Raw genomic sequence first — 22,922 nt, forward strand, 5'->3', positions numbered from 1 at the left:
GACCAAGTGGAAAGAGTGTCAGAAAATCTTATAAGAAAGCCTAGTCCAAAACATTCATTTTGTCTACTATGTGAAGATAACTTAAGTGAAGGTTGCAAGGCGTTCCACACCCTAGCTGAAATAACTCCTTCTCTGATGTGGAGCAGATAGAAAGTGAATTCCTGGTCCTACTGAAGTCAGTGGGAGTTTTGCCACTGATTTCAATAAGGCCGGGATTTTACTCAGAGTTATGCTGAAAGCATATTTGTTAATGGAACGCTCTTAATGCAAATGCTGTATCTGAGAACTTTATGTGGATTTTGGCTGATCTCTGCAGGATTGTATAGCCTCTCACACCCTCCGCCTCTCAGCATTTCATGTTATTACAAAGAAACTACAAGGTCACTGACTCACACTCTGAAATAGAGAAAGATAATAACCGCTTACTAATTTAACTCTAAAATATAGCTGAAAAATGATGAGGCTTTTAAAGTTTCAGAATGTAGAGATGAGCCAAATGATGATGCCTTTTTTCCTGTAGTTTGTTGCGAGCTCTATATGTGAGAGAAGAAAACAGACAAGAATTTGGCATTTTTAAAAAAACAGTCAAATTTAGTCTCAAAAACTTTTTCCAATGAACTATTTTGCATTGCCCTATATTCAACATCTTCAAATATGCTCCAGATTTTTTATCTCCTTTTTTCTCACCCCTCTAATCAACATCTTTGTCCAACCCTAGCAATCTCCCACCCAGAATACTGCTACCTCCTACTCTCTGCCCTACCTGACAGGTAGCTAGGACTTGTACTTCTTCAGTCTACCCAAAATGTTGCTGCTAAACTAATTTTCCTCTGTTGCTGCTCTGATTGTATCACTCTGCTATTCAGGCATCACTGATTTTGCAATTCTTCCTTCTTCCAATTCACACCCTTTGTCCTCTTCTTCAAGGTTTTGTACAACTCTGTCCATGGCTTCACTCATCTTTCAGCTCCTACCATTTCAGCCCCAACCATCAACTCCATTTCCCTTCATGTTCTCTTTGTATTATTTTTCCACAAGTATCTGCACACTTTCTCTCACACTTCCCCCTATGCCTGGATTAACTTTCCTGCTGCAGTACACTAAGCAATCTGCCTCAGCTCCTTCAAGTCCCTCTTCAAATCCTATTCTTTTGACCAAATTTCAGTTTTGATCTGGACTCCTGACAACTTTAGAGCGGGAGAAGAAGAGAAAGCATGGGACAGAGGGAAACAGGGCATACACCACAAAAACCAGAAAACTGTTGACATTGTTTTACGTAAACCTCCTGATTGAAGGGCAGCGGGCTGTATTATTGGGAGTTTGGAATTTATCTGTGACATTACACCCACTATTCTTCATAGAAATATTGTTATGATATGAATATGGCATAACTAAGAGGTTTTATGCAAGATGGGTCATGTAAGGTATCACTGAAAAGTTTATGATTTACTGAATGTGTTTATCCAATTTGTATGCATGTATCATTTCTGTACCTTAAGAGGGGAAATACAGGTGCAGTTGAACTGTGACAGCTGCATTTTAAGCTGCTGGGGGGAGGCAGGGAAGGTTCTAGGAAATGCATGTATGTTATACACAAGGACAAATATACTCAAGGGACTGCTCCCACATTACCATGACTGATATAGAACCTGTGTTCCATGGAGTTCTGTGGAATGCAGGCCTAAGCAGCCCCTGCATTCTTTTACAAGGTACAGTTTGTGCATTCATCATGATGGCCCATCTCCATCACTGGCTGATGTGGAGGGGAAATGGGGCCATGGCCATATCCCTCCTCCTTTGGAGAGTTTCAACCACACAAAAGGAAAAACAAGAAGTGTTTTAAGTGTCTTGACAATTTATTTGGTTTTCAGTGTAGTTATAAACTGCTACTAAGGGGCTAGTGGCATTATGACATCAGAAGGAAATCACCCTATATCAGACGCTTGAGTTTAGTTCAGTTACAGTCTAAAATCCTATAGATTAAAATACTGTTGTCTTGGGTTTCTCACGTCTAAAAAGGTCACATTTCTTGAAGATGCAGATAGGCACCTAGTGGTATTTTCAAAATGCCTACGTACCTGGCTCCCATTGATTTCATTGATTGATTTCAGTGGAAGTCAGGCACTTATGTTTAGGTGCCTAAATACCTTTAAAAGATTCCTGATCCTAAGTACCTAAGTTATGTTAAAAATGAGACTTAGGCTTCCATGTCACATATAGCTACTTTTGAATATTTTATCCATAGTCCTTGCATTTCTACTTAGAAAAACATGGTGTCATGGTTTCTGGGCAAGCTACCCCTTTTCCAGTACCCTGAGTGTACCCCTTTCAAGTGGCAGGTCTGTGCCTCCACTTCTCTTTGGGGTGGGATTCCATAATCCAACTCTTTTTCCAACTGGTTCTCCAGGTTATGCCTTCCTGGGTACCAGCTGTGCTACCCAACTGCAGTTGGCCCCTGCTGGAGTACTCCTTCAGGTCAGTAGCAGTAGGTAGTGTCACAGATACAGGTCTCCAAAACTAAGTGCAATTTATTTTTTCCAGATGGTAGACAGAGCTTAGAGAAGTAGTTTTTAAAAATAACAGAGACCTACACACAAAGTGTCTTACCTACACTTGGCAGTCTCTTTAAGTCCTGAGGTGGACACACATGGTTTAGAGTATTATTATTTACAATATAAAGCCTGCTAAACCTACATGTTATTAAGATGAATCTTTTCATGGATATCTCTGAACCCTGTTGTGTCATTTATTGGAAATGTTTTGGTGCAATCATCTCTATTTCCTTCTTGTTTAATTCCATGTCAGCCAATGTCAGGGGGAAAGAATTGCATTTTGACAGGCCTTCTTCTTGATTAGGCTTTGGCACAGAACTCATCCTTTTCTGGCATTTGGTCTGTCACTTTGTAAGGCTTTCTTGTTCTGGCTGAAGAGCCTATGTTATTTTTTCTCTCAGCCTATGAGAGCTTGGCTGTTGAGGGCTGATAGCTTCACCAGTATGTTGAGGCAACTAAATGTTTCACTGGCCCTAATGATTATTTACTTGTTTTTCATAATGTACCAAAACTTAGCTTCCACATGAACAGCTGTTAGAATTGCATAGACAACAATTATTTGTAGTGGACGGAGATGCTAATACAATACAAAATACTAGCAAATTGGCAGTTCCTTGAAGTACATATTAATTCCACTATTTATGCTGTGGCAAAAAAAAAAGAAAATCACTCCAGGCATACAAGATTCATAGATTCCATTGTGCTCAATGTATTAATGATGGAACTTTATTGGAAATGCGGAAAACTGATTTTGAATGGTTCTAGTCCTAATTTGCTGACAATCAGATTATCATAACTCTTGCACTGGTGCTTGGAGAAGAATGAAGAGCAAGCAAGGAGCCTTATGGAATAGTTGCAAGGGTCTGGCACAGTTGCAGTCCCTCTTCTTGGGCGAGCCACATGGACAGCTCCTGTGGTGCACTTCCAGGGATGCAGAGTGGCCTAAAATGAGCAGGGCTGTTCCCCATCAACCTGAGGAGCAGATTAGTCAGACTTCAACTAGCAGGGTGTTTTGCCTGCTCAGTCTCCATGTGCACCAGGCTGCTCAGGGAGGGATTGTACCCCATTGAGTTGCTTATACCTTTGCCAAACTTTAACCATTCTTCCTGAACTTTCCTGTGTGGGTGTCTGCCTAAGGCTGATTGTTTTTGGAAAGTTTCAGCAAAAATGCTCCGCTGTTTCCAAGAACAAGATTAAGGAATAGCAGGTTGTGTTACAACCATTTTGCTGAGAAGCACCTACACCCCCATGCTTTGGAGCAGGGTCTTGATATTTAGCAGGTGGTTTGCTGTGGAGTCAGGGATTAATCTTTTACAGTTTCCGTGAAAAAAACACCAACATTTGGCCAGTGTATAAGATCTTGAAAAAATCTCATGTTACACATGTTCAGTAGAGACTTTTTAAAGTTTGGTGAGCCAGGAGGCAGGGCTGAGGAACTGGAGTGGGATGGGGGAAGAGACAGGATTATGACATACATTGGCTGGAAGGGACGGGGCAGAAGGCATTAGGTTTGGGATGAATGGGCAGAAAAGACTGTGATCACTCAAGCACACTGTACTCTAGAACCTGGAATGGAACCCAAGATTTCTGAGTCTCAGCATTCTGTCAGCAAATAGCTGTGATGCCGACTGACAGAGAATAGTTCATCTCCCTCTAGTGGCTGGTTCACATAAAGGATGACACTCTACTACTGTATTGTCTATCCACCATCTCCCGTGGCAGTGCTCTGCTGACCGAAAGGTTCTAGCCCTGCTGATGCCCATGTGGTTGTTACTATGCTGCCACTTGATGGATTTTCGGTTTGATTTTTTTTTAAAGTAGGAAATTCCAAACACACACACAGAAAACAAGCTAAAAATCATGAAGGTTGCAAAAGCAAACATGCAAAAGTTAGGAAATGTCAGAATTAAGCTTGCCTGTGAAACCTTAATTCAGCCCCCCTTGTGCATATACATTATGATACACTCTTTAATTACAAGATCACGTACTGTTTTTTCCATGGGACCCCTGCCTCAGTTAGTACACAGTGTGGACTGCACTCTAGGGATGAAGCGGGAGTGTGCAGTAGAGGAGACTGTTGTCTGTAAGATCCCTGCTGGAGAAGTTAGAACATGTACAGCAAATGGGGCAGGTAGGGTTGCCAACTTTCTACTCTCACAAAACCGAACACCCTTGCTCTGCCTCCTGCCCCACCCCCTCCTGCAAGGCCCTGCCCGTGCTCCGTTCCTTCTCTGAGGCCCTGTTCCTCGCTTGCTCTCCCCACCCTCATTCACTCGCTCATTTTCACCAGGCTGGCTCAGGAGGCTGGGGTGCATGTGAGGGCTCCAGGGTGGAGCCAGAAATGAGGAGTTCAGAGTGTGGGAGGGGGCTCCAGGCTGAGGCAGTGGGTTGGGATGCAAGAAGGGGTGAGGGCTCCGGCTGGGGGTTCAGTCTCTGGGATGGGGGGTTTGCAGTGCAGGAGGGGGATCGGGGCTGTGCAGGGGGTTGGGGCACGGGGGGGTTCAGGGGTGCAGGCTTCGGGCAACACTTATCTCAAGCAGCTCCTGAAAGCAGTGGCATGTCCTCGCTCCGCCTTCTATGTGGAGGTGCAGCCAGGCGGCTCTGTGTGCTGCCCCATCCGCAGGTGCCACCCCTGGAGCTCCCATTGGCTGTGGTTCCCAGCCAATGGGAGCTGCGGGGGTGGTGCTTGGGGCGGGGACAGAGTGTGGAGCCCCCTGGCTGTCCACACGCACAGGAGCCGGAGCGGGAACATGCTGGCTGCTTCTTGGGAGCCACACGGAGGCTAGCAAGGTACCTGCCAGCCCCATTGCATGGCACTGCCAACTGAAGAATCAACAGCCCAGTCAACGGTGCTGACTGGAACTGCCAGGATCCCTTTTTGACCAGGTGTTCAGATCGAAAACCAGACACCTGGTCATCCTAGGGGCAGGTGATTACAGGAGGAGAATGGATGGTTTAATGGTTAAGACAGTTCAATGCTGCCATGGCAAACTGGATTCTATACCTGTTTCTGCCACGAAGTTCTTATGTGATGCTGGACAAGTCAGTTAAACCAGATTTTTCACAAACTGTGGGATTTTCATTTTCTGGATGGCCAACTTGAGAGCCTGGGGCCTGATTTTCAGAAACGGTGAGCACTCACAGCTGCAAAATGAAGTCAATGGGACCTGTGCTGTGATCAACTTAAGTGCTATAAAATGCCAAGGTCTCATAAAGTCATGTCTGAAACTGGGCACCCAAAATTAATGGACACTCCTGATCTCAATTTCTCTGACCCAGATCTTCAAAGATATTTAGATGCCTATTTGCCTGAGGTTATGTTTACACAGCAGTTAGGCACCCACGGCTGGTCCATGCCAGCTGACTCGGGCTCGCAAGGCTTGGGCTGAGGGGCTGTTTAATTGCAGTTTGGGCTTGCACTGCAGCCTGAGCTCTGGGACCCTTCCACAGTTACCTTGCACTGCAGCCTGGGCTCGAATGTCTACACTGCAATTAAACAACCCCTTAGCCTGAGCCCTGCCAGCTCAAGTCAGTTGGCACGGGCCAGCCATAGGTTTTTAATTGCAATGTAGACATATCGTTTGTCCACTACTGAGGCACCACTGACATTTTCAAAACTGCTGCCTGGCCATGTAGGCCCATAAGTTTCTGCAGATCAGCAGTTGTAAAAGTCTTGACACTACCTGACAGCTAACAAGCTGCTCAGAGACCTAGCTCAAGCCAAAGCCCCAGAGGCCCCAAAGTGAGATTCTTAAACTAGGCAGGGAATGCCTGTCTTTCCAGGAGAGCCCAATCCTGTGGACACACCCTGAGACCTGTCAGACCCAGGAGCAGGTTGGCCAGATGCAGGCCACTGATAGGTGGTGGATGCAGCGCAGCTCCCACAGAAAAGACAACTGGAGGCACAGAGAAACATAGCGTGAGCATGAGACAGCACTATCGATTGGGAGTGAATGGGTAGGGGGCAGTTTTGGCAGCTAGGGCATGGAGTAACTGAGCAGCTGACCTGGTTTAGGTGCCTAATCCCAGGAGAGGGCTCACAGCTGAGGATTTTGAGTAGAGCCAGGCTCCTATCTCTTGCCTGTTAACCAGGTACATAGGTCAGCTGATTAGGGGGCCTAAGCATCTCTCCTCAGCATTTCATTATTGACTAGCTTAGCTAGCTGGCTTCTAAGAATCCCTTTCTTAGGCACCTAATTCTCCTCATGCATGATATGGGGACCCTCGGTGCCTAGCTCAGAATGTCACTCGATGGCAGGCCACCAATAGGTTGGGTGTTGCAATGCTGAGCTGAGCAATACCTAAGTACATTTAAGAATCTGGGCCTCAATTCCCCATCTGTAAAATGGGCATAATAATAGCTCCTCACCTCACAGGGATCGTCTAAAGATAAGTTTGTTAACGTTTGTGAAGCATTCAGATACAAACGTGAGAGACCAGAGACAAACCCAAGAGGAAATTATTAATACTTTCTTCAGATCAGGATTTGAATAGTGTGTAGTAAATAAGGCCTAAAGCCATACATTGAATACTAAAGCTAAAACAAAATATTGACTAGCTGGTCGTACATTTGCACCATCTACCTTGTGCACTGAATGAGGCAGGGTGCTGTGGAAAAAATAGTATGTATGTAGCTTTATGCATATCTCCCTCTCTCACACATACACACTTTATGCTGTTGATTCCTACTATCAGGACGGCAGCTTTATATACAGTAAGGAATTTAGAAAGCATGAAAAAGCCAGAAAGAGAGGCAGTCAGTCAAAGTGATAGACAGGAACTCCTGTGTGTGAGATACACTAGACCACTGTTTCCCATACTTGAGACGCTGCTTGTTCAGGGAAAGCCCCTGGCGGGCCGGGCCAGTTTGTTTACATGCCGCGTCCGCAGGTTCGGCCGTTTGTGGCTCCCACTGGCCGTGGTTTGCTGCTGCTGCAGGCCAATGGGGGCTGCGGGAAGCGACACGGGCCGAGGGACATACTGGCTGGTGCGTCCCGCAGGCCCCGTTGGCCTGCGACAGTGAACTGCAGCCAATGGGAGCCACGATCAGCCAAACCTTCGGACGCGGCAGGTAAACAAACAGGCCCGGCCCGCCAGGGGCTTTCCCTGAACAAGCGGCGTCCCAAGTTTGGGAAACACTGCATTAGACCTTCGAAACTATAGTATTAGCAGGTTAAAATGAAGTAGCGAGAGAAAGGCGTCAGTATATTTGAATCTAGGTCAAACCTCTTTGGTCCAAGAGGCAGGCAGACAGAAGGCCTTATAATCTACCACTCAAATGTGAAAAAAATAGCACCAGACAAACAAACCAAGAGGAATTGCTGTATTTTTTCCTGCTTTTTAGGCAATGTGTTCTTTTAGAAAAGTAACTTCTGATATGACTTGCTTTGCTCTGACAGCCATTTCTCACACAATTTCTAGGTGCCAAAAAGCAGCATATCAGTATCTGTCTCCATCATCGCAACGAGAAGGCAGAGGTTTTTAACCCCCCCCCCCCCCCGATGGATTGTTCTAACGTGCATGAAGCTATAGATTGCATCAAACCTTACTGTAACGTACCAGGCTCCCACAACCCAGTAAGCAGTGTGGTCACAAAATATATACAGTTGCTGTCATGATACATACTCTAGCTGGAAACAAATGATTCTGTAAATTCACTGGGGGCACAAGATGGTTTCCTCAAGCTGTTTTTATTTATTACTTTATGAGGTAGCGTTTACATATATCAAGGGGCTTTGCAACATAAAAATGAACAAGTGCCTACATGATACAATCAGTGCATGGAAATAATATTTGGAATACCGATTCATTTGGCTCCACTTTGGTGGCCTTCTCTACTCTGTGTTTAATATTGCTCTTGCTCCTTCATGGTTTGGCTCAAAACATACAAAAGATTAGTGATGTGAATGCAATGCTTGTGCACATGTCAATGGGGCTTGTGCCTAGGGGCCCTGGCCAATTTGGGGCCCCCCCAGCGCTGGCCCTGCCCCCAGCTCTTCCTCTTCCCCGTTCCTGGGGCTCTGCTCATCTGCCCTGCTCCACCTCATCTCCCTGATGCCCCACCCCCGGCCAGGCTGGAAGACGGAGCCTGTGGTTGGGAGAGTGTATTGCCCCCACCGTCCCCTGTGCAGAGGTGCCTGAGCCCCATGCAGAGCTAGCCCGAGCCCCCTCTGCCTTTCTTTCCACCCCCACCATGCGGAGCTGGCCCAAGCCCTTCTGCCCTCCCACTGTGCCGTGTTGGCCCAAGCTTCTCCCTTGCCCTGCGGAGCTGGCCCAAGCCACTTCCCCAAGTCTCCCTCCTCCCCCATGCAGGGCTGGCCCAGCCCAAGCCTCACCGCTCACCTCCTCAGACCACTTTTTGGTACAGTTGGGCATGTGTCCCATTTGTTTCTCCCAATTGGGGATCAGTTGGCAAGAGCAAACAAGACAAATGCCAAGTTGTGCCAAAGAGTCGGGGTGTACGGGGGCCAAAAACAGGATGTATAATCACCCTAGGCTAGGGGGGGGCCCAAACTTTTTCAATCATGCCACATCCCCAGTCCGCTCTCCACCCCTGGGAGCCAGGGCCAGCAGTGGGGCCAGAGAAGGGAGCAGGAGCCAAGCCGGAGCCTATGGTGGGACTTGGAGGGGCCACGGTCGGGAGTGAGGCCAGAAGTACAGGTGGAGCTGCTGCCAGGAGTGAAGCTGTGGCCAGGAGCAGAGCCACAGCGGTGGCCGGGAGCAGGGCTGTGGCACGGTCAGAGCGGAGCTGGGGGCATAGCTGGGCTGGGTGTGGCTGTCTGCCCACCCCCCTGGTGGGGCTGACTTGGGCCCTGCTGCAGCCCACCCCCACCCCGAGCATTCCTCTGTGCCACAGTTTGGGGACCACTTCCCTAGGCTGTGGTAAGAGCCACCCAGGGAGCCCAGGCAGCTGTAGGGAGCCCCACGCCCTCCACTTGTCAGGGGGCTGAGGTTCCTGAGAGCAGCCCCGGCATGTGTCCCTACCTTCCAGGGTGTGCCACCCAGGGCAGGTGGAGGGTGCAGGGCAGGGTTGCCAACATTCTAATTGCACAAAACTAAACTCCCCTGTCCCACCCTGCCCTGAGGCCCCGCCTCTTCCCAACCCCTTCTCCAAGGTCCCACTCCCACTTGCTCCATTTCCCCGCCCCCGTAACTTGCTCTGCCCCACCCTCACCAGGCTGTGCCGGGGGTTGGTGTTTGTGTGTGTGTGTATGGGGGGGGTGTGAGGGCTCCAGCTGGGGGTGCAGGCTCTGGGATGGGGATGAGGGGTTTGGGGTGCGGGAGAGGGCTCTGGGGAGGGGTTGGGGTGCAGTGGGGTGGGTATGAGCTCTGGGCTGGGGGTGTGTGGGCTCTGGTGGGGCCAGAAATGAGGGGTTCAGGGTGTGAGAGAGGGCTCTGAGCTGGGGGTTGGTGTGTGTGTGGGGGGGGTGAGGACTCTAGCTGGGGGTGTGGGTTCTGGGGTGGGGCTAAGGATGAGGGGTTTGGGGTGCAAGAGAGGGCTCAGAGTAGGGGCACGTGTTGGGGGGGGGTTGCACTGCCCTTGCACCCGCAGGCACCGCCCCTGCTGCTCCCATTGGTTGCAGTTCCCAGGCAATAGGAGCTGCGGAGCCGGCACTAGGGATGGGCGCAGTGCATGGAAACTCCCCAGCTGCCTAGGGGCCGCAAGGACCTTGTGGCCACTTCCAGGAACTGCGCAGAGCTAGGGCAGGCAGGGAGCCTCCCATAGCCTCAGGCCGCTGCTGCGCAGCTGACCGGACTTTTAGTGGCTCGGTCTGCCACCAGGGTCCCTTTTCAACCGGAACACCTGACAATCCTAGTCTAGGGCTCCCCACAGCAGCCCGGGCTCCCTTTGCCGCACTTACCATGGCCCAGCTTATGGCCAAACCAGGGGGCAGGGCCTTGGGGGTAAGGGGGGAGCAGGGGGTGGGGCCTTCTGGTAGGGGTTGATGGGGGGGGATTTTCTTTGTGCCCATGGCCCCAGTAAATCTTAATCTGGCTCTACTTTGTGCATCTGAGTGTCTTCTCTTTAATGGGACTTCTGGCTGATCAAGGAAAGCAGAATTGAGCTAAGGGTCAATTCAGAAGCTGAGTTTGGATGGCAAGATTGTGAGCGACCTTTGGGTGGCTATGAAGCAGCATTGTAGAAATGTGCCTGCCTGTGCCAGAATCTCTCAGCTCTCCTCCTTTGGCAGTGGTGCAGCTGTAACTGGGTTTTAGGGGAGGCCAGTGGCAGCAGTGATTGAATTGGAGAGTGGGACGTTTGGGAGGACAAGGCAGTAATAGATTGTGGGAGGGAGGACAGATGCAAGAGTTAAAGTAAGAGAGAACACAATCCTCTTCCCCCTTTGCTAAAAGCAAAGGGAGCATGCCCTCTCCGGGCCTTTGGGAAGCACAGTTCCTGCGTAGCTCCCCTCCTCTGGGATTTTCACTGGCTAATGAAATGAGGGCTGGTCAGGGAGGAGAATCTAAAGTGGGCGCAGCAGGAGGTGCTGGTTCTTGGCTGGGGAGTTTCTGTGGCTTCCTGCCAATAGAAAGGGCAGTACCAGCACTTGATGGGAGAAGAATTGTCCATCTCCTGATGGCAACACCTGTGCCACCATAAAGCCACAAGAACTGGTGTGCCCCCTCTCCTGATTTGACCTACTTTAACTCCTGGGTGGTGGAAGAAAGCCTGAGCCATAAGCCTTTGATTCAGAGGCCTGGTATGAAGCCTGAGGCTTGGGCTGAAGTAGTGGTCAAAGCTTTGCTAATATAAGGCAAAGTCAGCAAGAGACAGGCTGTAAGCAGGAGTTAGGGTCTGCCTGCGTACATGCTCCCAGAACCTGGCAAGAACAGGGCTGGTATTGCAAAAATACACACATTCCTAAGAAGTGCTAGGCACAGGACACTCACGTAAACACATTCCAGAAGAGAGCCAGAGCACTCCGATACCAACTATGGCACAACCCCCCCACCCCAAATATAACAGGCACCCGCTGACCTCTCTTATAGATAAGGTCAAGAAGACAGTGTGATGAATAGAGATGTTTTGATCGAACCAACATGTACAAAGTAATGGGTGATCGCTAGCCACGTCAGGGAGCAGTAACTAACAACGTCAGAGGGGCAATACGTAACTTGTTTGTATTGCTGTATAAAATGGTCTCAGAAGGAGTGTCTTCGGCCAGCCAAGGGGAGAATGGAAAGTCCCACCATTTACTGAGCTGTGTCCATTGTCCAGGCATACATGCACTGAATATACTTGTATAGGGCACCAATACCGCACTTTGCCGACAATAAACCTGGCTGGGTGCTTTCATACCTAAATGGCTCTTGTGGTCATTGAGCGGTTCACTTGAGGTCTGCTGTGCCAGATGTCTGCGCAGCGTTGGGATGGCACACAGAGAGAACACACACATGCAGCCGAACATCTGGTGACAGTGGGAACTAATTTTGGGATGTAGGGTGAAGATAACTGATTTTTTGGTGGGGTGCTGGTAACTTTGGGGAGAGGGCAGCATCAGCAATAATTGATTTTGGGTGATTCTGGACAGTAATTGACCCAACACCCACCATCTAGCACTAAATATAAAAGGCATGTCTTTGAGTTAGCTTTTCTACAATATGCCTCTCAAACATGTCAGGATCTTTGCACTTAATACATTTATTTTTTTAAAAACCCATCAATAACTTTAAGCTCAACAACGTCATAAGTCCCGAGCTAGCTAGACAGAATGATGGCATTGGTGTTGGCAGGGAGTGACTGCTGCAGTAAATTATTTTTGAGGTGGGACTGTGCGTGAGATGGGCAGAGAGCAAGGAGAAGGACTGTAAGTATAAGAGCGACACTGAGAACATGTGGGTTGGGTATGTGGTATTGGGGACTCAGCCAAGAGGCCTGAGCTTTCCTGACAGCATGTGGCGTGGGGGAGTGTCTACACTGCAATTAGACACCCATGGCTGGCCAATGCTAAGTGACTTGGGCTCATGGGATTCGGGCTTACTGGCTGTTTAATTGTGGGGGTAGACATTTGGGCTTGGACTGAAGCCTGGGCCCTAGAACCCCTGCAAGGTGGAAGGGTCCCGAGCTTGGGCTGCAGCCCAAGCCAGAACGTTTAAACCAGAAATGAAGCAGCCCCTTAGCCTGAGCCTAATTGCAGTGTATTCATACCCTGCGTGCAGGTGCTGCGAAGCTCTTGTTAGGCATAGCCAGTTGGAACTGGACCCAAAATAAATTGAGAGAGCGAGAGAGAGAGGGAGAAAGAGAGGGAGGGAGTGTATGTGAAATATAAATGGAGAGAGAGAAGCCACTAAAAGCCACAAAATAGGAACTTGCACGTGGCAATTCACATTTTTCAGAGGGACCATCCCTGGCCACCTAATTTCCCCCTAAGCTGTGTGCCTCGCTCCCCAGGTGGAGATGCCTCTCCCCCAGCTCCAGACCTGCCACAGCAGGTGGAGAGGCGCCCCTCCCCCGGCCCCAAGCCAGTCCAGCCCTGGACCTTCTGCAGCCAGGAGCGAGGTGCCCCTCCCCCTCCCTCTGCCCCTGCCCCAGCCCAGGCCCAGACCTGATGTGGCTGGGGGCAAGCAACCCTCCCTTGGCCCCAACCCAGCCTAGCTCTGAAGCAGCAGGTGGAGAGGTGCCCCTCCCCAGCCCCAACCCAGCTCAGCCCCCAGCCCCAACGCAGCCCAGCCCCGGACCTGCCGCAGCCGGGGGAGAGGTGCCCCAACCCAGCCCTGGACCGAACCTGTTGCGGTGGGGAGAGGCGGGTCTCCTCCCCAGCCCAGATGCTGCTGTGGGGAGAGAGCATTGAGGGGAGTCCTCTCTCCCCGCTGTAGCCCCCGGGCACCCTGCACCCCAAACCCTTCATTCTTGGCTCCCCCCCCCACAGCCCTCACCCCCTGCATGCCAGCCCTCTGCCCCAGCCCTGAACTCCCTCCCACTCTCTGAACCCTTCAGCCCCACCCCTGCGACATGAATTTTGTCATGTGCACCAATATTGCAATATCTATATCGGTGCACATAACTAAATTCATTCTGCACGAGTGGGAAAAATTAGCAGGAACACTGCTGGCCACTCTCTCCCAGTTTAAATGTCATGTTCTTTCCCCACAGTTCCCCAGAGACTCTCCACTACTCTTTAGCTTGCTACAGCCCTGGTGGTGAGGGGTGGGGTGGGAGGTGTGACCAGTGCTGTGGAGAGGAGCCCACCCTCCTGGGCTGTGGGAAGCTGCCACAGATATCACTGGGTGAGGGGAGAGTTAGCTTTTTCTGCTTTAATTTATGTTGCTTTAGAAGCAGTTTAAGCTAAAACAAACAAACAAAAAAGCCACTCTTATTCAAGAATAAATGTGCCCACCTGGGGCGTTAGCCCAGTATAACTATATTGGTTTAACTTTACTGCGATAATTATACTGGTATAACTAGTGAAACTTTCCCATGTAGGCATGCCCTTAGGCCCCAAAGTCACTTAGCTGCTTTTGAAAATGTTCCCTTAATCTCTTTAGTACTTACCTGTATAAGACAGTAGACATACCAGCACCTAAAGGTGAAGAATGGATTCTGAGATAAAGGTGCATAAAGAAGACATGAGGACAGTGATTGGAGCACAGAACATGAATATGCAGTGGCTAAAACACCAGCAAATACAATTGCTGTCTTCAGTCTGTCCTAAGGGTAGGATCTATGAACCCAGGCTTTGTAATTCTCTGTATCACTTTGTGCTGTTTTCCTGTCAGGCATCACAAGCTAAAGAAGATTGGACAATATTAGCTGGGAACCACTAAGGAAGCCCATGCTGCTGCAGGAAGTGGTTTCGGTAAGTCAGTAGGTGGTGCTATTCTTTCTGAAGCAGTATGGAGCCATTACTAGTGCAGGGTACCACTGGAGTTGCTAGTACCAAAAACCTCTGGTAATTGAAGGCCTCATTTTTTAGAGGTTCAGAAGCCTAAGATCCGATGTAATTTCTGTTGTAAGAATAGGGCTGTTAATCTCTGTGCTAGTGAGGTAGCATGTTTGTGGCCATTATGAGTCAAAGGTTGACTTGAGCATTATAAGAAAAGCAAAGGCTGGAAGCTGAAGTGGTGTTCTGTGAAACAGAGATTCAGTTTAGTAGATGCTAAATAGGTTATTAGGAAGTAAATTGTTTTGAAGAAGAGGACTCTAGACACAACAATTTTTACAGTGGTTTGTAAATGTGTCTGTACCCATCTGCTCTGAAGAACCTGCTGCCATGGCATTTTCTGTGTTGTAGTCACAGGACATTTCAACACACAGAAACCCACAGTGGCAGCTGAAAGCTGCAAATCTTGGCTCTGTATCTGGCTAAATGACCCACTGGAAGCTAAGCCCATCTGTGGAACGACTATTTTTTTTAGAGCCCCCTAGCTGCTGACCCAGTATATCAATAGCAGATGGAGAGCTCATTCCCCTTTCCCATCTCTGAATCTTGAGTCTTATTCATAAGGGACAAAAAAATCTGGCCTCTCAACTCCTTTATATTAAAGGATTAGCTGCTCACTGCAGATCGCCAGCTGGGTGAGGTTCCTGGCCTATCTGTCAAAACATTGCAGGCTACTGCCAAAAATATTGGGCAGCTAAGATTTCTCTCTCTGTTTTAGCAAAGACAGTACCTCTCTCTCCAATCACATTTTGTTTATTTTTAACAACTCTGAAGCTTCTATTGTCATGAATATCTCTTGGTAGCTCTTCAGAGTCAGGTTAACTGAAACCTTCCCCCACACCACCACCTGCACCTAAAATGAGATGGAAGATTCTTATCGGAGCTGTGCAAAGCTTGCTGGTTTTGTTTCACATGGATTTGCAACCCAATTCGGAATTCAAACAAATCCCAAACTCGAATCAAAGCTCAGCCCAAATTGCTGTCTCACATCTGGGATTTTAAAATAAATCAATACTGTTATGAGCCATATGAAACCTTGTTATGGGATGAATGCAAACCTCTTAACACAGCTGTGTGAACACACACTGCACTTAAGTTGCAGAACACATTTAAGAGGTTACACCTAAAACAAGGCCTTCTAGAATCCATGTGTGTGTGTGTGCACTGCCACTGTAAGTACAGTGTGACCCTGAGAAAAGAGAGCTTTAGGGTCTCTTGGTTACAGAGATTTGGGGATGCAAACTAAGAAACTGCTCCTTTTGTTCTCGGTTCCTCCTGTGTTCAGAGAAACAGGACTTTGTACATTACTTGTAAATAAACGAGCTTGCATCAACGAAATACCTGACTATGATCAATTTTGTCTCCGAACTAGAACACCCTACCAGATCCTGAATTTTTGGGTAGTTGTTCAGCTCAAAAGGCATAATAATACTTTATCCCAGCTTTGTCTGAGTGGCTTACAAATCTTATTGAGCCTTTCAGATGAGGTTTGAGTTTGTAATGAAACTCACATCCCAGAAAGGTTTGTGTGCTTATGGGTTTCATCCTAAGTTCCCTCTAAGCTTCGCAGCCGCAGAGCAGACTATTAAGTGCTGCGCAGGCGCTCAGGCTGTGGCGGGACACATGCTTCTCCCCCAGCCCTGGACCTCCCGCGGCGGGGAGAGGCGCCCCTCTCCCAGCCCCAACCCAGCCTGGACAGAACAGTACTGGGTTTATAATGGTGCCATTGCACTGGGCCCATGCTCAGCAGGGGCCCCGCCAGCCCAGCCGGCACTTCTCTTTACTTGCGCTGCGGCCCAGTGGCTCTTCTCCTCTCTGGCCCCTCCCCTGTGCTCCTCTAGGCCCACTGGACCAGGGCTTCTCCCCATCCCCCTCCACTACTTCAGGAGCCTGAAGTGGCGGACCATCATCCACAGATGGACCTGCCGTGGACGGAGAAGAAGTGCCCCAACCCAGCCCCAGGCCAGATCTGCTGCGGACATCACACATCACCTCCATATTGGTGCACGTAGCAAAATTCATTCTGCACATTTGTGAGGAAAAATTAGAGTTTCATCATGAATATTTCACTCAACTCTTCCCCCTAAGCCTTAAGGTATTCTTATCTGTAGCTGTGATATAACACGACTAATTAGTAAAGAGATTGGTGAGACTGGGGAGGAAGCAAAGGGTACTAAAAGTGAACCGTTCTGCAGCCCTGAGATGATGACAAATTTGTATTTTGGATCAGACATTGCATGTCCGTGCTGAGTTGCAAAAATAGGCCTTAATCTGACACTTTTTGTGATTTAGGTGAGTTCTAAAGTTTATGATTAAAAGGAATATAGTGTAAATGATGTAAAGATACAACGACTGATAACACCAGAACTACAATCTTTCTCCTTCTCAAAAATGCACATTCACAGTTTCATAGTATCTAAATTAAGGATTTGATTCAGCAAAGCACTTAAGTGAATGCATAAGTGACTTAACACCCAGTGACGGCAATAGAATTACTCATATATGTAATTTTTAAGCACATGCTAAATTCAGGACTACATTGGGGAAGGGGGGAATTAATGAGCCTCAGTTATTCATAAAAGTAACAGTTGCCTAACCATTTGTAGCTGTAAATTACAAAAAATCTAGCAACTGTCATATAAATCTTATTTAAAATGGAAATATAAATTTTAAAGGGGATGGTCTGGCTGCCTATTGGTAGTGGAATGCACTGCCATGTAAGGATCATAGTACTCTATAAGGACTCATGTATGTGACTCAGCATAACTTGGGGTTGAATTGGAGAACATCTTTTAGAAAGACCTCCAATCTTGATGTTAAAACTCCCTTTATGAATAGTATACTCTAACCATTGGTGATACGTATGTCTGTGTGCATATATATAATGCAGTAGAAACATAACAGGTCTTTTGTTATAAAAGGAACTTTCTTCTCACAGTCAGTGTCATCTAAAAAAATAGGATAAGAAAGCAAGCAATTGCAGCTCTCATATTTGTGGACTCATGCAGTGGAACTTTTCAATTGTCAAATTTAAAATAAATTTTACAGTGATCTGCTTATGAATGATGAATTTAGGTATTGCATCCATTTCCAAAATCAGATCACTGTGTCAGCTCTGCCTTTGTCACCGTATGGCTCAGCTGTAGCTCTCATGTGTCCAGGCATTTCTCTGTAGGACACAGTTGGAATCAAGGATCATGTTGACAGAAACGTATGTGTAAATCTCTCAGTCACAATTTTTTGGCAGACAGATGTAAGTTGTAGCAAGCTCTCCAGATCCATCAAGGAAACAGATTTTTCATCTTTGTGTGCTGTAAACATTACTTATGTGAAACATCACAGCCTTTGGAAAAAATTGCTACTTGGATTTCACTTACATTATTATTATTATTACTTGGCCCAATTTTCAGATGTGAGTGTCTATATTAAGATGCCTAAATCCCTGTATTTAGGCATCTAAAGGTGAAAGTCAACCCTGTTCAGGAAGCTAGCCTGAAACCTATGTCCCACTTCAACCTCACACTGACATCTCCCTCTTTCTACATTGAGGATCCACATGGCATTATAGGCCTTGGGCTGGTTGCCTGCACAGGGGTAAATTTCACCCCTAAGTGCTGATTTAGGCTCTTATAAAGAGCGTTAGGTGCCTACATCACCATGTAATGAATGAATGGTAAAATCCTGGCCATATTGATGTCACTGGGAATTTTGTCATTAATTCAATGAAGACAGAATTTCACTCTTGGTGCCTAAATATGGATGACCAAGTTAGAAAATTGGACTATTATTAATAAATATTCCAGAACAAGGTGAGACATTTAGCCTGGCATTTAGGCCCTCAAAGATGGATCATGTGCCAGGAAGGCACAGTCTGTCCCTGAACACAGCAGGACAGTGCAGACGGCACCATCATTTAGGACTATTCCATTGAATTATGTGGAAGGAGGACATAGGATTGTGCCCTTGCCTCCACCCTACCCTCTTTGGTGCCTAGTGGACCATTGGGAAGCACTACAGTAATCTATGGCATATTGAAAGCCCATGTCATGCCATAACCCCACTTCTCATAGTTGCCAGTTAATAAAGAAAAGAAAGAAAAAGTTGGACCATGACCTGACTGCATTTTCTGGTTTGAGCACTAACTATACCCTAGAGGTAGCTGCACTTCTTATAAATGATATCCATTTATCCAGACTGGGATCTGTCTAGCTGAAAACTACTGTAGAGTGGAAGCGTTCTCTGGAAATCTGAAGTATGATATGTTTATTATTAAAACATTGTGCTATGATGCTTTCTAGATTTCAGCACATTGAACTGGGATGTAGCTCCCTTCATTATAACATTGCATTATCAATACAATTTTGGTGTTGCCGTTTAGTGGGGAGCAGATAGAAGGGAAGCTGGAGGCTTTGGTTAATGATCATGATGTGTGCACACACATGTTGGGAGCAAAATGACTATTTTAAAGCAGAATTGTTTGTTAACCTGTAAATCAGAAAGGGGCATTTCTTTGGCTCCATTTTGAATTTCATCACTGGACTAGTCTTGTGGGCAGTGAAAGTTAGAAAGCTATTGATTCACAATAGAGAACAGATTTCTTGTATTATCAGAATTATTTCCCTCACCAACCTCACCAGTTACTGACAATGTTAAGAACAACCATCATTTAAATAAACCACTGCACACTGAGGCAACTGTTTGAGAAAATATTTTCTGGGAAAGTCACTGTACTATATCCAACAGGTGTTCCTTTTCCTCTTGCTTTTTGCCTCTTTTTTTATGACAACTTTAAAATTTCTTCTCCTCAGGCTCCACGTCAGCTATTCAAGAGGAAGAACATTCAGCACAGTACCATGTCTGTCACATCAAAGACAGAGGTAGAGGAAGAAGGCTTGAAGCTAACCACTTGCCAGTGCAGTTGGCCTAGTAACTGGATGATAAGGTAAGGAGTGCGGGTGGGTGGCAATATAGGTCTTGGGTCAAACTTCTAATCTATGTTGGGCCTCTCTTTCTACTTTTCAAATTTATTTGTATTGTCAGCCAACATCAAACCAGGAAGAATATGATGATTGTACATACAAAAGCTTTATTCTCCCTAAAAGGTAGATTTTCAGAAATATTTTGTACACATCTGAGCTGAGAGTTAAAATATTAATAATAATTGTGTATTTATTGTAATATATTTACGTTACATTTATATGTAGACACATTTATATTTACATAACATTTATCTGAAGTATCCTAAATGTTTTAAAGACACTCTTTCTTGGTATTTAGATATGTGCATCTATCTATATGGCTACACATATATGTAATATGACTTTTTTTGAGGGGAGACAGGAGAAAGGAGGGGCATACACATACATGGCCTAATTCCAAATGTATTTACACTGGTGTAATTCCATTGACTTCAGTGGAATCACTCTGGGTTTACACCAGTATAACAGCTCAGAATCTGATCTACAGAGTATGGACCTTAGTCTGCTCCCACTAAAGTCAGTAGAAAATCTTTCACTGATTTCAATGAGAGCAGGATAAGGCCCTATGACCCCAATTCAGCAAAATACTTAAGCACATGCTTAAGTCCATCCCTATTCAGCAAAGCATGTGTCTACCTGTGACCAGGGTCCCAATGGGGGCCAGCTATGATCACTCAATTAGGGTGAACTACAAAGAATGTGGCAGACAATCCCCAAAAAACTGGTGGATATTCCAATACTTAGATTTACCAAGCCAGCATAAAATGGCTTCTTTATTACCTCACTCATTACTCAGAAGTCCAAACAACACAGTTCCCTTAAAGTGATCCAGCCTCCGGCCTCCATCCAGGTTCCTAAGTCAAATATGATGATTTCTGAAAATCTTGTTTCATCATATAAAAGAAAAGATTCTACCACTTCCAAAGGCTCAGATAAATTACCTCCCAGGTTAATGAATGTTTCAGATCTTACCCAAATACACGCTACAGCCAATGCTTATTAACTAAACTAAAATGTATTAAAAAACAAGTGAGAGAGAGTATGGTTAAAAGATCAGTATACATACAGACGAGTTCAATTCATTGAGGTTCAGATTCATAGCATAGATGGTGAGCTTTGTAGTTGCAAGGAGTTCTTTCAGAAATAATTCATAGGTTATAGTCCAATGTCCAAATATCATATTCAGGGTGTACCAGCATAACTGGGACCTCAGTCTTGCAACTCAAACTTCCCCTGATGAAGTCTAAACAGATCTGAGATGACAGAATCAGGACCCAAGGATCTTTTATACAATTTCATGTCCTCGTTAACAAGTTAGGAGTTCCTCGGGGAACAAAAGGTAATTAGGATGACTTTGAAGGAGGTCCATCACCGTTACTTAGCTATACGAATTAACATAATGCCATTTGCTTGTTCCTCTACCATTCACAGTACTTTTCAAAGAGAGATGAATACCATGATATCCCGTGTTTACAATTCATTTACGTGATAGGATGTTCTTTTGACATCTGAATTATCAGAATACAGCATAGACAGGGACTGTTGATAACATTGTCCACCCGACTCATACATATGTAAATGCACAACACCACAAACATGATCTCCCCATATGTTTTATGAGGGTTATTTATTTGGCAGGATGTTTAACCCTTTCTAGCCATGCGTCACACTACCATTTTAAACACATGCATAGATCCCCTTGATGACAGAGCAGCATATAAAGGCTATTCTGGGGGCCAGTATTTGGCCCAATATATCTAACTAAAGTTAAAAAGGGAATTATTGGGTTGCCAGATTGTAATAATAATGATGGGTGAGTCTCATGTGATTTGGTACAAGTCACGGTATAAGCATTTCTAAAGCGCTGATATCCATAATCTAAATGCTGTATTTTACATCATGACTGAGGTGAGGTAAGCACCTGAATGAGATAAGACTGAAAAACTATCCATATTTCTCTGAACTGTCTGACCCTATTGGATTTATTAAATGTTCTGGAATTAAATATCACACAAGCAGGCTCTTGAATTCCAGTACTTCCTGTTTCTGGTAAGCCAATAATACCTTTCCACAGTGTCTCAGCCATTTCATCTTAGGTGCCAGAAAGAGCCAGGAAATACTATTTTAGAAATACAAAATTAAAAAATAATGGGGAAAAAGTAATCTGAGTTTTAGAAAAGGGCTGGCTGGACTGTTGGGTTGATTCTTATTTCATTCCAGCTAGTTTGCTCATTATCTGAGCTGGAATTTGTCCAGAATGCCAAGGTCTTTTCCCCAACCTTTGCAGAAAAAAATCTCACTTTTATAACTCATCTGAAAGAAGATGAGGCCCCTAGGGGTAGTGGAATAGTGACTGCTAAACTAGTGACGTAGCTGGATCTAATAATGATTGAGGCTCTGATCCTGCAATGACCTCTCTATGGATGGACATAGAATCATAGAACTGGAAAGGGACCTCAAGAGGTCATCTAGTCCAGTCCCCCTGCACTCAAGGCAGGACTAAGTATATCTAGACCATCCCTGACAGTGTTTGTCCAACCTGCTCTTAAAAATCCCCAATGATGGAGATTCCACAACCTCCCTAGGCAATTTATTCCAGTGCTTAACCACTCTGACAGTTAGGAAGTTTTTCCTAATGTCCAACCTAAACCGCCCTTGCTGCAATTTAAGCCCATTGCTTCTTGTCCTATCCTCAGAGGTTAAGAAGAACAATGTTTCTCCCTCCTCCTCTTTGTAACAACCTTTTATGTACTTGAAAACTGTTATCATGTCCCGTCTCAGTCTTCTCTTCTCCAGACTAAACAAACCCAATTTTTTCAATCTTCCCTCATAGGTCATGTTTTCTAGACCTTTAATCATTTTTAATCACTACAGGCTGCAAGTTCATGTGTATGGTACAACTTAAGGATGTGCAGTTTGGAAAGAAGACAAATTATCTTTTAAAAAAATGGGCAGTTGGCAAAGGCATTTTAGACAATCAACATGTTCTCCCATGGTAGAGCTGTGAAATATATTCCTGTTTGGTCCAAAGGGAACTTTTCGGTACACTTCTAAACACTATTTTCTCTGTACAGTAAATGGCAAATGTATCTGAATACTGGGAAGGGGTGGGGAGGAGAAAATACAGTTTCCACCAGAATTAGTGGCTGCATAGTGTATTGCAGCCTGGGCTCAGAATACGCGATGTTGCAGTTTGGCCTCATCATTTGGGACATGTCAAGTTGCAGGGTATTGATCATTTCATATGAAATCTAACTCTTAAGCTAGAAGTGGTCCCTGTAGCTCTGCTGTCAGATTAATTGCAGCAATAAGAAAGATCTCTTCCCTTCAGAACAGAGGTAAGAAATATTAAGGCAGGACTGTTGCCCCACCCCCCAGCCATGGTCTTGAGTTCTTCCCTCCCCTGACCACCCACCCCCCGACTCCCCCAGGATTTAGACAGAATTTACTGCATGATAACTATGGAGAGAACAATGTGTGAAGTGTCTGGGGCTTCATGCTCCCCATTC

This window comes from Lepidochelys kempii, chromosome 6 (genome assembly GCF_965140285.1).
Source record: "Lepidochelys kempii isolate rLepKem1 chromosome 6, rLepKem1.hap1, whole genome shotgun sequence".
NCBI lineage: Eukaryota > Metazoa > Chordata > Testudines > Cheloniidae > Lepidochelys > Lepidochelys kempii.